This window comes from Chinchilla lanigera, unplaced genomic scaffold, assembly GCF_000276665.1.
Source record: "Chinchilla lanigera isolate Chin_1 unplaced genomic scaffold, ChiLan1.0 scaffold00004, whole genome shotgun sequence".
Taxonomy (NCBI): Eukaryota; Metazoa; Chordata; class Mammalia; order Rodentia; family Chinchillidae; genus Chinchilla; species Chinchilla lanigera.
The window spans coordinates 11,010,999-11,025,787 of NW_004955405.1; the positions used below are offsets into that span (position 1 = coordinate 11,010,999).

Sequence of the window (14,789 nt, forward strand, 5' to 3'; positions counted from 1 at the left end):
CACTGCTGAGTAACTTAGTTAAACTCTGAAACTTCTCAAGTTGACACAATGAATAACATCCTAGAGAGGTAAGGGCATGTCCTTTACACTCCAGGATGTAGAACTGCTGAGTTAGGTAGTTAAGCTCCTAAACTTTTCAAGTTGACACAATGTAACAACCATTACAGGCCATTTTTAAAGGCCTGGCAACATAAACTGAACACTACATTTACAAATAAAATAACACAGCCTTGTAAGGATGTTACTCCCAAATTAATCCTCTACACCCTAGGATGTAGAACAGCTGAGTTACTTAGTTAAGCTTCTAAACTCTTAAGTTGACAAATGTATCAACCATTACACAACCTATAATACACACTCATTTGGTATCCTCACACCCTTATGTAATTCCTTCCCATTGAAAATTACTAAATACTTTGATTTCCAACCAATATATATGACTGATATTATGCATTATCATTTCTCTAATTATGGTAAAAAGATGTGATTTCAGTGTTGCTACCAGATTCTCTCTTGCTGACTTTGATGAAACAGCTGCCATGTTGAAAGTATGCACATGTAAGGGGAGGTCTTTCTCCAAGTGAGCAAGGAACATAGCCCTCAATCCAAAACATTTCTGTAACTACATAGACAGAAAATCAACACAAAATTAATTTGTTGAGTTAATTTTGTTGGAAGATACCAGCAGTAGAGATTTACTACTACCCTATTTCTAGTAGAAATGTATAGAAGTACCCTTCATTTAGATAAACAAGTATGAGTGTGTGGTTTCTATGGTATATAGAAACAGAAGTATCTAGAGAACTATTCTATATATGTGGAAATCAGCAGAGGTAAATAAAATCCACAAGCATGTAGATGGAAGAATTAGTGATGAGATCTCATAGTCAGACTTGTGAAATGAGATCAACAAAGAGTCTATATCAGATGAATGGTAGGATTTGTAACCTTCATTGATTGCTTGGTGACAATTTTTTCCACCTGTAAGGGATTGTGTGTTTCTCACATAATGATTAATAAGTGGCTTGTCAAAAATATTCATCTGCATTTAAAATGAGTACTTTTTAGTACTTTTTAATGGGAATAATATTTATATGAGAATCATCAGTGGATTCTGAATATCATAAAATTACATGACTGGATCTTCATTCTGGATATGACCTTCATACTTTCTGAAGAAAGCCTTAACAAAGGAAAGAGAATTGTCTGACACTACACTGTTAAGTTAGATAACAATATGATTCATTAGTTCAAATTCAATGTTGGTTATTTCTAAATGCAAAAGGTAGAGTGGCCTTGAATGAATTCTCTCAAAATAAGTCATTGCTTTTTAATTTCCTGTCATCTTGTTTTGAAATTCTGCATTATTTTACTGTTTTTCAGATTCTCTTTAAAATAAAAAGTTATTAGACTGTAAGCTTTAAATCCATGATAGCAACTTATGAAAGGAACAAAATTGTGAAACAGTGACCTTTAAATTGACCAGAAAAAATGAACAATCAAAGTAAGTCAACTTTACTGTCTAATCATTCTGTGTAAAGTTTGTCATTGTTTTCTAAGCAAAACCTTTCTTCTCTTAGAAAGAAAAGATAGAAATATAACACAGTAGCAGCAATCCTTGGAAATTTCTACATGAAATGTAGTTACCATAAGATCTGTAAATGTCTTTCAGGAGAATTAAATATATACAAGAGTGCTAGTGAAAGTTTTATATAGGAAAAATGCCTATTAACAATATGGAGAAATTTTAAAATATATTTATTTTATATGAACAAGGAATTAAGAGTTTAGGGACATAGATTCTAATTCCAATACTCTCCAGTTCCTTCCCTCCTATCTAGGTAGAGTTGTGCAAGTGTAATCCAAATGAGCCTCAGTTTTCTGATGAGAAAATAAAAGTGGCTCTTCATTATCTACAACTAAAATAGAAACATATTCAATAAAAGAGAAACCTCAATTCAGTTAGACCAATTTTGCATGGTCTTGGTTTTTTTCTATAGAAAGAAGTTTTTCCATAAGTATAATAAATGACTCATTGGAAACCTAAAAGGACAAAGATTTTCAGAAGTGATATATTTGAGTGTAAGAAGGCTAATGCTGACTCTATTTTCCTGTTGTTCTAGAAATATGTTGGTAATGGTAACAAAAGAGGTCATAACTACACTAATGTCTGATTTAACATGCCTAAAATATCAACACTGAGCCCCCTAATGAATACTCCAGTCTTCCCAAGATATAACAATTGAAGTCTCTTAGGATAATTTCCCAAAGCATGATATTTGCTCATTTATACTAATCTTAGTAGCAGATTACATTTATGTCTCAAAAAAGTCCACCATGGCTCTGTATGTATATAAACTAGTTTTATAAAATTCTTTTTGCATGTCTTATTGGTTTTGACAATATCTACATATATGTGTTTATATGTGGGCACTTTTGTTTTGTGTCCTGACAATAGTCAATTTGACAGCATGTTCATTCTTTAAACCAGCTCTTCTATCATTAAAGTAAAAAAAAAAAAATCAGGATTTCTATAAAATGATAAGCATTGCATTTATTAAAATTGTAAACCTACATGAGCTCCCAAAAGGCTTAAACATACTTGTAATAGAAAAAGCAGCTCCTTCCAGTACTGGTTTCCCTAAGATCCAGTCTATAAGGCACTGGACACAATGATGGTAAGGCTAATGTCACCAGGAGGTGCTGCCACATTCTTAATACAAAATATTCCACATATGTGCCCAGTGATGTGTCCAATGTATTTACAGTAAAAATAAAGAAGTCAACAGCAAAGTAATCAGTCTATTTTTATTGAGCCATCTCTATTATTCTCTGTTTAGGAGACAACCTAAATACTGTAACAATAGGGATGTTTTTAATTAAGGCACCTTTTAAACTTTCCCTGCACGTTCTTCAATATAAACACTTTTACACATTTCTTTAAATATTCTGTTAGGAAAAATCAGCTCCTACTCCCACTCTCAAGCTAGTGTAAAAATACTTCTTCCTCTTATCTCAAACGCTGAGCCGTACAGTGTGAACTCTATTTTGAAGCCATGGGATTGAGAGGCATTTCAGGAAAAATCTGCTATGTGCTATGTGCTCATAGTAAAACTGCAATGAAAGTATCGGGTTCATGTTTCCTGACATTTATCCAGCTTTAACAGAGTTATTTTTCATTTGATACATATCAGTTATGGAGTGTAACATAAAACAATTAGAACAGCATTCTTTGGGGTGATGCAAATAGACATCAATCATGAAGAAGGAGTGGCCGCAGTCTCTACTGGAAGAAGCGGGATTTATGCCAGCTGAGACAGAAGCCATCAGATACCCCTCATCCCAGCTGAATAATTGAGTCCAAGGATGCTAGGAGGAGAGATTGGCAGAAGTGAATGCTCCTTCCTACATGTCACATTCTGTGCAGCCTTTAGAACAGGCACTTTATCAAAATATGCCCTCCAAAGAAATGTGAAAGTGGAGAAAATTGCTAATACGCCTAGATAACTGAGAAATATTAGTTGTGCAGGAACCCTAACAGTTGAGTTCCATCTGTACTTAATGAGTAGTGAAATAATATATTTGGAGAAGCCAGTTTTTGTATGTCAGCCATTGTTATGTCAACAGGTTAAAATATAACTATTTATAGTTATAGTTAGAAACTATCTCCATTGTTTTTACAGCAGAGTTCTCCAGCTGCCTGAAAATGTGGGCTCTAATTTCAAGACAAATTCTCTGTTTTAAGACTAATTTTCATAACAGGTTAAGAATATTAAAACACAGAAAAATGAAACTATAGAACACAAGAAAAATTCACATCTTGACAGAGTAACGACACTATAGGGATATAAACGCCCAAGCGTTCAGAGAAGAGAGGGTGCAGAAAGAAGGCCACAGTCAGCCTCTGGGAGAAATTCTTGCCCTTCTCTCCCTTGTCTGCATTTACATATGTGAGAGGCACATGAAAGGTTCTATAATCCCACACATGCATCTCACCCTGTCCCGGTCTCTTTGTCTACCATCAGAAATTTATGTCACTAAGCTAAGGCTCTGTTCCTTAGTGAGTCTTTTATTTTTAATTTTTTTTTGGTAGTGGGGATTGAATTCACGACCTTGCATTTGCCAGGCAGGCGTTATGCCACTGAGCTAAATCCCCAGCCCCTTAGTGACTCTTTTAAAACATGAAAATTCAATGAAGAAGGATCATATAATTAATAGCTATTATTACATAGAGTAGATCATTGCGTTCTACCCTTTCTAAAATAAAGCTAGTTGAGAAGAGGTTGCTTCCAGAATGCAAAGCAGGAACTAAACTTTAATTGGGGATGGGGAAGAGAGAGTTGGAGATGGAGACTGAGGTTGAGAACATTGACCTGAAGGGCAAATATCAAGATATGAAGTGTTGGGGGAGGGCTGTCCCTGTGAGAACTGATGCTACAGGGTCAGAGATTGAGGGCCAGAGGCACCTTTGCTTCAGGTTTCCTGGGATGGTGGGAATTGATAGCAGACAGCAGAAATTAATCCAAGGAGGAAGCAAATGCTTGGTCTCCAGGGTGCACATGTGGGAACTCTGATTTCATGAAGTGCAAACCCTTACCACACACATAGACAACTATGTCGACATGATCTTCAAACTAAAATATTCAGACCATAGCAGTACACAGAGTTACCAATGCATACAAAGGCATTTGCAGAGAACTGTAAAATCCAGATCCCCAGCTTTCATATATATTCATCTCTAAAACTGATCAGTTTAAGAATGCATCTATCAATGGAACTATCATTCTGATTCTTCTCTATTTAACAAGGACCCTTTTCTCTTTTCACAAAATAAAGGCAACCTCTCACTCAATCTGCACTAAACCTCTATAAGGGGTATAAATGTCCACATCTCCATCCAAAAGGACAAAGTAAAGGTATTCGTGAATGCAAAATTTCTTTTAATCAGGCTCTTCCCGTATAAATCCATTGCAAGATTTCACGTTTCCTCTTTCTTATGCATATTCCCCTAAGAATGATGTTTGCCACGAGAAGTGGGGTCTGTTGACTCTTGTCGGATGCTGTGAATTCAGATGCTTGTGGAGTGGATGGTGGGATTGTTGATACTAAATGCCCTCCTGGTCTATCTTGGCCCTGAGACTGATAGATACTCCACTAGAAAGGTTGCTTACCACTGGAGTGCCACTGATGGTTAAAGGATGTTTTTCAACTATATATTCCAGTTTTTTAAAAAGTGGCTTGTTGGACTATAATTCACATATCATTCAACTCATCCACTTAATAAGCAGAGCCCAATGGATTGTTTTTAGTTTGTTTACAAAATTGTAAAACTATCCCTGTACTAAATTCTGAACACTTTCATCTTTATCACTCTAAGAAGATACCACATAACCTCAGGGAAAGTCATTCCTCCCAATTCTCCACCCACTTCTACTCCTGCCTCCTCATCACTGGCCCCAGGCAATCACCTATCTACATTTTGGTCCTATACATTGCCCACTGTGCTCTTTACAATTCTTCCTATCTAATAGTAATTATATGTTATTTACCTAACAGTAATTATATATCATTTATCATTTGTCTGCATCGGGTAACTACCATTCTATGCTCTACTTCTGCAAGATCAAACTTTTCTGGATTCCACGTATGAATGAGGCATGGCATTTTATTAATTTATTGACAATGATAAACATTTTTAAATGTATTAGACAAAATTTCTGCTAGTATTTTTTAATTGAAGTAGGCAAATTTTATAATCATATACATCCTTCACTAAAGAAAGCTTTACAGTGATTTTTTAAAAAGTAGTCCTATTTTCAGCATATACTTGTTTTGGTTTTATACGGTCATTTGGCTTTTTGTTTTTGTTTTGGTGGTATAGGGGGTCTATACATTTTTTCTTTTTCACTAAAATATAGGACTAATGAAAGATTTTACATCTTAATATAACTGTAACAGCTAATAGGTATTGAATATATTCAATGTTCCAGGCTTTGTGCTGTGAGGAATTATACGTTAGCTTTTATAAATAATCCTCAAAGCACCTGGTGAGAGTGTTACCATGGTATTGAACGTACCTTACAGCTAAGTAAAGGAGACACAGAGAGCTGAACCAATACATAACAGAAGATGGGATTCAAACCTAGAAGGTCGATTTTAGAGCTCAACTTTCATTATTGTGCTTCATGAGTTATGACCTATTTTTGATTCTTTTGAAATAATACCATGACATTTCAAAACATGTTTTCTACCCTGTAGTGTGAGATGATTATCTCACAAAAGCCACCTGGATGGAAATTAACATATCATACAAATATAGAAAATATTTCTTCATTTTTCCCTTCCATTTTGTAAACAAACATTTGTCTCTTCACAATAAAATCCAGTTTTTATCATGTAAACCCTTTTATGATATTTTCACAGAATATGCATACATAATGTATTTTTAGCATATGCTCAGATTTAGAAGTTGCAAACAGCATAATAAAATTGAGAACTTAAATACTCCTAATATCAGACATTTCAAGATTGAGGAAAGAAAATACTCAAAAGAAATCAGTGGACAGCAGCTGGGAAATCCTGATGCTCTGGAGATACAGAGATGCTCAGGAATGCCAAGTACCATTCCCACTGGACACTGGACCAAGCTTATGAGCAACTGTGAGCATCACCATGGAGAGATTCTTAACTGTCATGAAATGTTCAGAGGCATGGAAATAGCTGCTCAGTTGTGTCCTTGGATTTTTACAGAAGAAGAAAGCAGAATGGAAAAGTTTCTGCAAATGAATTCTAAGTTTTCTGGTGGACTGCAGATCTCTAAGTGAGTCAGCCTGCATCTGTGTATAATACAGACACCTGAGATAAAAGCAGAGAAGAGACCTGGTAGATCAGGTGTGGCTGAGTGGGCCTTGGTATTAGGAGAGTAGTGATAACTTGAGGCTATCTTTCACATCCTCAATATATGTTCTTCCCATTTCTAATCCCCTCCTCGTTATTTCTCTACATTGAAACAACGTTGTCTCTACCAGTGTCTTCAGAGACATGGGCATCCTTCCATATGGATCTGGAGCTCCATGTTCTAGAAGCCCCGTGCTCTACAAATCTAAATGGGACAGCATCAGTTTGTCAGTAGAGAAGAATTGCCAGTGTAGCAGACAACAGAGAGAAGACCCGCAGAGTTGTGATATGAGCAAGTTCAACATGCTTGAACTTCTTATTTTCTGTGGGTCCCTACAGGAAGCAAGTAGGGGAGAAGGCTCCTACCACACACCTGGTTTACCTACTAAACAAAGCAGTGGAACAGGAACTAGGCTTTGAAGATTTGTTGTGTCACATTTTAACTCACCATTAAGTAAAGTAAAACCAAGAGAATTTTGTATTTTACATTCATTTAAATAGGGTTTTACTGAAGAGATGATACTAGAACCAATGTTTAGATAGAACTTGGAAGTGAGGCACTGGGAAAGAGACTTGGGGACAGGTAGTTTTAGAGCTTCATAATGCACAGCAAATCTGCACATATTTCCAGGCTTATGCTTTAGTAGATGACACCATGCAGATAAAGCCAATTTAACAAAAGCAGTTGGAATCCAGAATCTATACCAGACATGTGTGCTTCTTCAGCACTGGATCAGAAATAAAAAGAATGAAAAATAACTCCAAGACACCAATTATCCATTTGTCATCCAAACTCTCCCACCCCTAATCAGACAATACCTAACAACTGTATAGCACTTAACACAGGCTTGCATACTTCATCCCATTTAATTCTTAACTACTACAGAATCCTTCTAAAAGTTACCTTAAAATATGACACTTCTCACTCTTATTTTAATTTACTGTTCTTTATTTAAATTATTGCATTTTCTTCCAGGGAAAACTGAAAAGAGAAATAAAGGAAGAAAGAAATGAGAGAGAGAGAGAGAGAGAGAGAGAGAGAGAGAAGAAAAGAAAGAAAGAAAGAAAGAAAGAAAAGAAGGAAGAAAAAGGCTACCTCAAACCAAGAAGGCAAAAATAAATTGCTTAAAATTTAAAACCAAGCTTTATTAACAAATCTGTGATTTTTAACCCAGCTCAGCATGACATTATATTTGGCAGACTTCATATCGAACATCTTTCCTCAGTAAATAAATTTACCCAGTACTGTTAGCTGACTCTGAGTACTTATGTATACTGTTTCATTTTCTCCTCAGTCTCAATCAGGAATTGGGCCATTATTACGATGAAGTAGCTAAAGAATCTTGTTCTGTATATCCTGGGTTTTTTTTGACAAGTGAATCACACTATACATTGCTTTACTCTATGCTCATTAAGTATTCTTTCTCAAAAAACCAGTAGTTCAGTACTGTCTTAGGACATGCTTTTCATTTAAGGCAGAATGTAGACATTGCTTTAGGTCTGAACTAGAAAACAATAATTCATGTCGCCGTTGCAGACGGCATTTTCTAGAGTTGAACACATTGATCTAGACTGCTGTTTAATGTAAACAATTAGTTTTGCTTTGCTGTTGGTTCTGCAGCTGCATTTTTAATGGATATCATCATTTTAATATATTGAAATCAAATGAGACTTGGTTATGAGGAAAGTCTAGATATTCATTATGAGTTAAAAATGATTTAGATTAAATGTGCTAATGTTCGTAATATAAATGTGCTAATTTTCTTTCTGTGTAAACATTATTACAATAACAGGCACCTACAGTTATATTATATGGTATATAAGCATTAGGAAATTTGATCTTAAAATAATAATTCACCATTGAATATTTCTTTTTAAAAGCTATTAAAGTCCTTTACATTGAGGAACATCAATGACCTCTAAGTGTGTTAGCATCTGTAGTTTGATGCTAACAAAGATTTTTCAAAATCTTTGAAGATTTTTCAAAGTTTCCCTTTGAAAGAGAAAAATGGCTAATTTTTGAGGATTTAATTTCACTAAATAGCTTTAAAAAGATTTAATAACAAACATTGCAAAACATAACACCTAAGTTATAGTTAACACTAATGGCTATGAGTGAGATTTGATATTTAGTTCCATTATCTCATGAAGAATGAATTATTCATAACTCATAAAACAAACTTCACTTTTCAGGTGCAAGCATATTCCCCATAAGAAAAATGTGTGGAATACGAGAGCTTTACAATTCTATGAAGACTGATATTTACTATTAGAAGATAGATAATAATCAGTGATTAAGGTTAGGAGTCCTGAGTCTATTCCTTAATACATAACTGTCATATTATATTTCCTATCTGATGACATGATCTCTCTAAAACAAAGAAATTAACCTAATTCTGAGGTAGTATTAGAAAATCATAGAATAATACCTACTCACATAAGAAGAGGTCAACACACAAGTACACCACAAATAGCACCTTGTTCACGGAACATGAATTTATAACCTGTGTTTAAATGGAAACTTCTCTGACTCATCTCCCTTTTTTGTAACTAACAAAAGTAAATTGGATTGAGGGTACAGTAGTATGGGCAATTCTCAGTGTGGTCATAAGGATGAGGTATAATCTATATTGATATCATTTATCAAAATTCATTTTGGCATCCATACCTAGAATGTATCTATGTATTCATTGAACATTTCTTAATGGCATACTTGATAATAAGACCAACACTCATGAAGGGGTATACAGAGTCAAAAATTACAATTCTGTTGTTGTTCTCAAAAAGCATCAATATACAGGCTAAGCCTATTGATAGAGGAGTACACTTGACCCAAAAGGAAAATATAGGACAGTTACTTAAATGAAGCAGGATGTCAAAGGAAGGGTTATTAACGTAGGCAACGCAGGAACAAGTTCTGAACTTGTGGTAAGAGTTATCAAAGAAGAAGCTGGAGGTAGGTATTTAAGATAAGTGGAATAGTATGTGAAAAGGATGAGAGACATAACAAATCAAAAGCAATATGAACCTATATGATAACTATCCAAGAGAGGACATGATGATAAAAAACAGGAATGAAGTTAGGAAAGACCTAATTATGAAAGACTTTTCAATCCTAATGAGTTCAGATTTTATTCTAAGGGAAGGAAAAGGTTATAGCTTTATTAAAGCCTTTTATAAAGACAGAAAATTAGGTATGTCTTCAAAATTTTACCTTGGACATTATTAGGAAGGTTGGGCTTGATAGGAGGTTATTACAATATATTGTAAGTGAAATATCAACCTATCCCAAAGCAGTACTAAGAGGGTGGGTGAGATGTGGTAGGAAAGTTTGGTGATGTTTTAGAGAAAGCAGTAAAGGAAGAGTCTAGGAGAGTTACTACATGATTCCATGCTTGACTGATTGTGGGGGACGTTGTTAGTCACATAAGGACAGGGAAGATGATGACTGTAAACAGTTGGATATAAGATTCTTGTGAAATACCCAATGAGGCCTAGTAAGCATAAGAATAGAATTCAGAAGAGATATCTGAGATAGAATTATAGACTCTGGAAGCTTTGCTATGAGGTACTAATATAATTATTTTTGGGGGAGCCTTAACAACAAAAATATCTATGCAGTGCTAACCATTAAAAAATACTCAGAAAAAGAGCTCAAGTAAAGATTGAGAAATAGATAGAGCAATAAAAAAACAAGGAAATACTGTTTTAGCTGCTCATGGGAATCCAGTCAAGAGAATTTTCAAATTTCAGAGAGTGATCAAATTAGATAAATGCTATAAATGTTATTTGGGAAAGACATCTTATGATAAGCTCCTTAGTGATGTTCGGTAACAGGGGGACAGGATGAGAACTGCAGTTGGTAAAGAAATATAAGAGAAAGAACAGAAGAAAAGATGTAGATAGTGCATTCCGGAATTTTTACAGGGTGTAGGCAGGATGTTTATCCCTGTGTTTAAGTGCCAGAGAAGACAGGTTTGTCTAATGACTTAAACTCCCTGTTTGTAAATAAGCTTTCTGAGTCCTTTCCTAGCACAATAGTCATTCCTACATGTACATGGTACTTAACCAACAAGTAAGAATGTGGCCAACTAGTAAGGCACTGGATTGTTCTCTATGTGATGATCAGTTTGAAGAACGTTGACACTGAGTTGAACAGTAGCTTGGTCTCATGCAAGCTGTACCCGTTGCCTTTCAATTCACAGTGGTAGCAAAGTCTATCAGAGTTGTGAGGCTCCTAGGAAGTAACAGGAATTATAGACAAACAAATTTTAAGTCTATTCTGCAAGTGATAAAGTTGACTAGGTGCATTTTCCATGAGTGTCAACATAAAATTGAATGCAAAACTGAGATACAAAAAATAGTACAGTGTTATATTTATTTTTTAAGATATTTATTTACTCTTTGGAAAATTTTATGCTAATCACTGTTTCCAGAGCTAGGGCATCATCTACAATAAATACAGCCAAAAACAAAGCACACCAAAATCTGTTCCTTTGAGGAGATTACCGTTTAAAATAGAGAGAGTAAGTCACAATAAGAAAAACAAGGAAAGTATAATGTGTGTTAGGTGGCAAAAAACCTCTCATGTACCAGAGGTTTTAGTGTGTGAGTACTGGAGGAGATAGCATACAAAATAGGATATCAAGTGAGAGCTCCGTTAAGAAGGTAACATTTGAAAAACGACCTACAGTTGTTGCAGAATTAAGTCATGAAGATAACTGGAGAGTGTTTTGAGCAAAGAAAAAAGCAAATCATATTATATGAGAAAGATATATGCCTGCATACGTCTAGGAACAGAAAAAAATCAATATGCTTGGAAAGAAAAAAAAATAAGGCAAACATTGAGAGTTAATATCAAAGTAGTAATGAAAGAAAGAGGAGAGAACCTAGAAAATCTAGGTTCATTATAAAGACCTCATTGAATGATTTTTGAACAGAAAAAAACTTATTCTGAGCAACATCTTAAAATCTCAGGCATGGCATATCATTTTCATATCAGGAGTTCTTTCTTTTAAGCATGGTGATACTGCAAATGACCTATTAGAACCCTTTGCCCCATCTTCTCAAATACTGGGGAAATTCACTAGGTACTTCTCTGAGAGTGAAGAGACAGCTTCAGGAGATACACTGAAAATAGTCTTTGTGCCATTCAGAAAGAATGTCAGTAAGGACAATGCAGAAATCTGAAATAACCTTTTCCAGTGCTTGAGGAGTGTAATGGGTTAAAAATGATTTCATTCTTTTCTTATCAAAACTTTCACCAGGAAAAAGAAAGCCTTCACATGAGAATTTTTAAAGTATCTCAAGAGAGTCACTCCTTTGCCACTGAAGTACCACTCTATCAATAATACTATCTTTTCTAATGGAGTATGTTTCATGGGCAAAGAAAGAAAATGGATACTAAAGAAGATAAGCTATCTTTGGATCTTCTACATGGTTATTGTTTTACCATCTCTATTATTAAAATTAATTTATTTACCTTCCTGGCTATTTCTGATGTGCTCTTGTCACTGGAGTTATGTATTATATCAGTTCACAGATGGAATAAAGACACTTAGGGAAGTAGAATTTGACATCTAACTAAACAGTGACCTCATCTATTAGAACCAGTATATAATTTTATACAGTATAAAGCCACAGCTCTGGAAACCTGGGTTTTCTTCCTGACGATGCTGTAAACCGACACTTTAATATTTTGGATCTTAGCTTTCTTACCTGTAACATAAGAAACTGGATGGGCAATAAGTATAGGTTTCTTGTTGAGAAGACCTATGAAAATCACTGCTGTGTTAATTTAAGCTTCCCTAATAAGCTCCATGCTCAGCAATTCCTTTGGGTTATCTTACTTAGTAGTGTCAATTACATAGCATTGTATGTTACTCATTTTTATTTTCAAAAACATTACAACCATATCACAGTGATTTTCTCTGCTGTCAGTTACAAATCAGGAATAGGTCAGAATTATTATTACTTTTTTCCCTTCATGCTGTCAGAAGCAACCATAACCAAATAATTGGAAACTGTTTCCTGAAGTTGAAACAATTTTTCACCTTATTACTAGGGATAGCAGTGGTAACAGTTCCTAATATAGATTAGAACTCTTATATCATGTTGGCCAATTTGTCCCAACCCTATAGCATTCCAAGATGTCATCAGTTTCTAGTAATCTGGACATAACTAAAACAGATCACTTTGCTTTTCAGTCAAGAGAATAGAATTCATTTCCTTTCTTCATGAAGTCTTCCTCTGTCCTGAGAGGAGAACCTCTATAAAAGAAATAAATGCAGACATTCAACAAGTATAGAAGTCAGTGACTCCTTGATCTTGATCCTCCTGACCACTCATTTTCTTATTACCTAAATCTACAGGAGCCTAGATCAAGAAATCTATATTTGTTTGGGTCATGATGAAAAGTCCTAACAATGTTATTAGATAACTGTGATGAATTTTAATCTGATGACAGCTTGTGACCCACAAATTAGTTTAAAATTAAAATGCATCCAAAATGAAACTGGCAAGACAACCATAATATTAAACTTGTGATTTGCTGTGATAAAATACCTATCTAAAGCACTATGTTAAATACAAATACAATTAATTAACATATTATAACCGAAATTCAAAGAGACAGTTCTTTAAGGCATTGCCTTATTAAATTCAAATTGGTTGTATAATATTATCTTTTATCATTTTTGTGAATTAAGAAGTCAAAGTAGAGATGGATTTCTTTAGCTTTGGTAATACACCCTTGACAGAGCTCCAGATATAATCTTTAATCAACCAAAGTCTTCTGCTTTCTTTATCCCAAATGTTCATTCACAATAAATTGGTATGTTTCCAATATGCTTAATTTTAAGTTTATTTATAACTTTTAAGCTATAATTACTCAAGATATATGAAATGTAATATTTAAATTCCTTTATATATTAGTTTCAAAATTACTGCACTGATATTTTTTATTACTATTTCACTAATAAACTTGATAAGAAATCAGACTTTTTGGTAATGAATGTTTTAGTGTTTTCGTTAAACAATAATGTAAATAAAACTAACCAAGGATCTATATATTCATCTCATAGTTTAACATTAAAGAATTTTATGTGCAGTAAAAGGATTCATACACCTGTTTGCAAGTAATTTAACAACCAAGTTATAGCTTTTTACTCCCAGTTTTTCAGAAGGTACCAAAGAACTATAGAACCTTACAGCGTAATTATGATAACTAACATTTTTCCTTAATTAAAGCTTCAGTACTCCTCATATATATTCCTTGCCCAAAACATTCCCAATACATTTAAACAGCCTTAGCTAGAAGAAGAAAGTACTACATTTCACCCCCACTATTACACTCATAGAAAGAAAAATCACACTCTTTTTAAAAAAGAGATATTGTAAGGATTGCAATTTCACAACCATTATTTTCACTCATTTCCCCAGGAACGCAGTATGCACTTAGTCACTGTTAGCTGGAGAAATGAATGACTGCGTGTGGTTGAATGAGAAACTCAGGGAGAATGCCTCGTCTCTGGTTGCCACAGGACTACTGCATGGACGCCTGCTGTCGCAGCAGGGCTCCTAAAATCTCTCTGCCATATTTTGTTTTGGTTCATGTGTGTGTAAAAACCAAAAAAACATTCCGCCCAGCAGGTCTATGCACTAGAGGTCCCATCCATTAAAAAACCAGGATTTGTCACGACGTTCTATGTAAAATTCCCAGGGTCTTCTCATGAGTCTTGATATTGGCTTTGGCACTAAATCTATTTATACTCGAAAGCAGTCTTGCTCTCACTATTGGTTAGACCTCATGAAATGTGTTCCAGAGACAGTGCCTACCCCAGGGCTTCAGCTTGGAAACTGGTTAGGTTCACCTTGGGTCGGCGGGGGGGGGG

General features: G+C 34.8%; 1 protein-coding gene across 1 annotated transcript in view; it reads right to left on the minus strand.

The window, feature by feature from the left end:
- The window catches only part of Ptprr (protein tyrosine phosphatase, receptor type, R), a 366,148-nt gene that overhangs the window by 243,451 nt on the left and 107,908 nt on the right, over positions 1 to 14,789 (minus strand). The window lies entirely within an intron of this gene.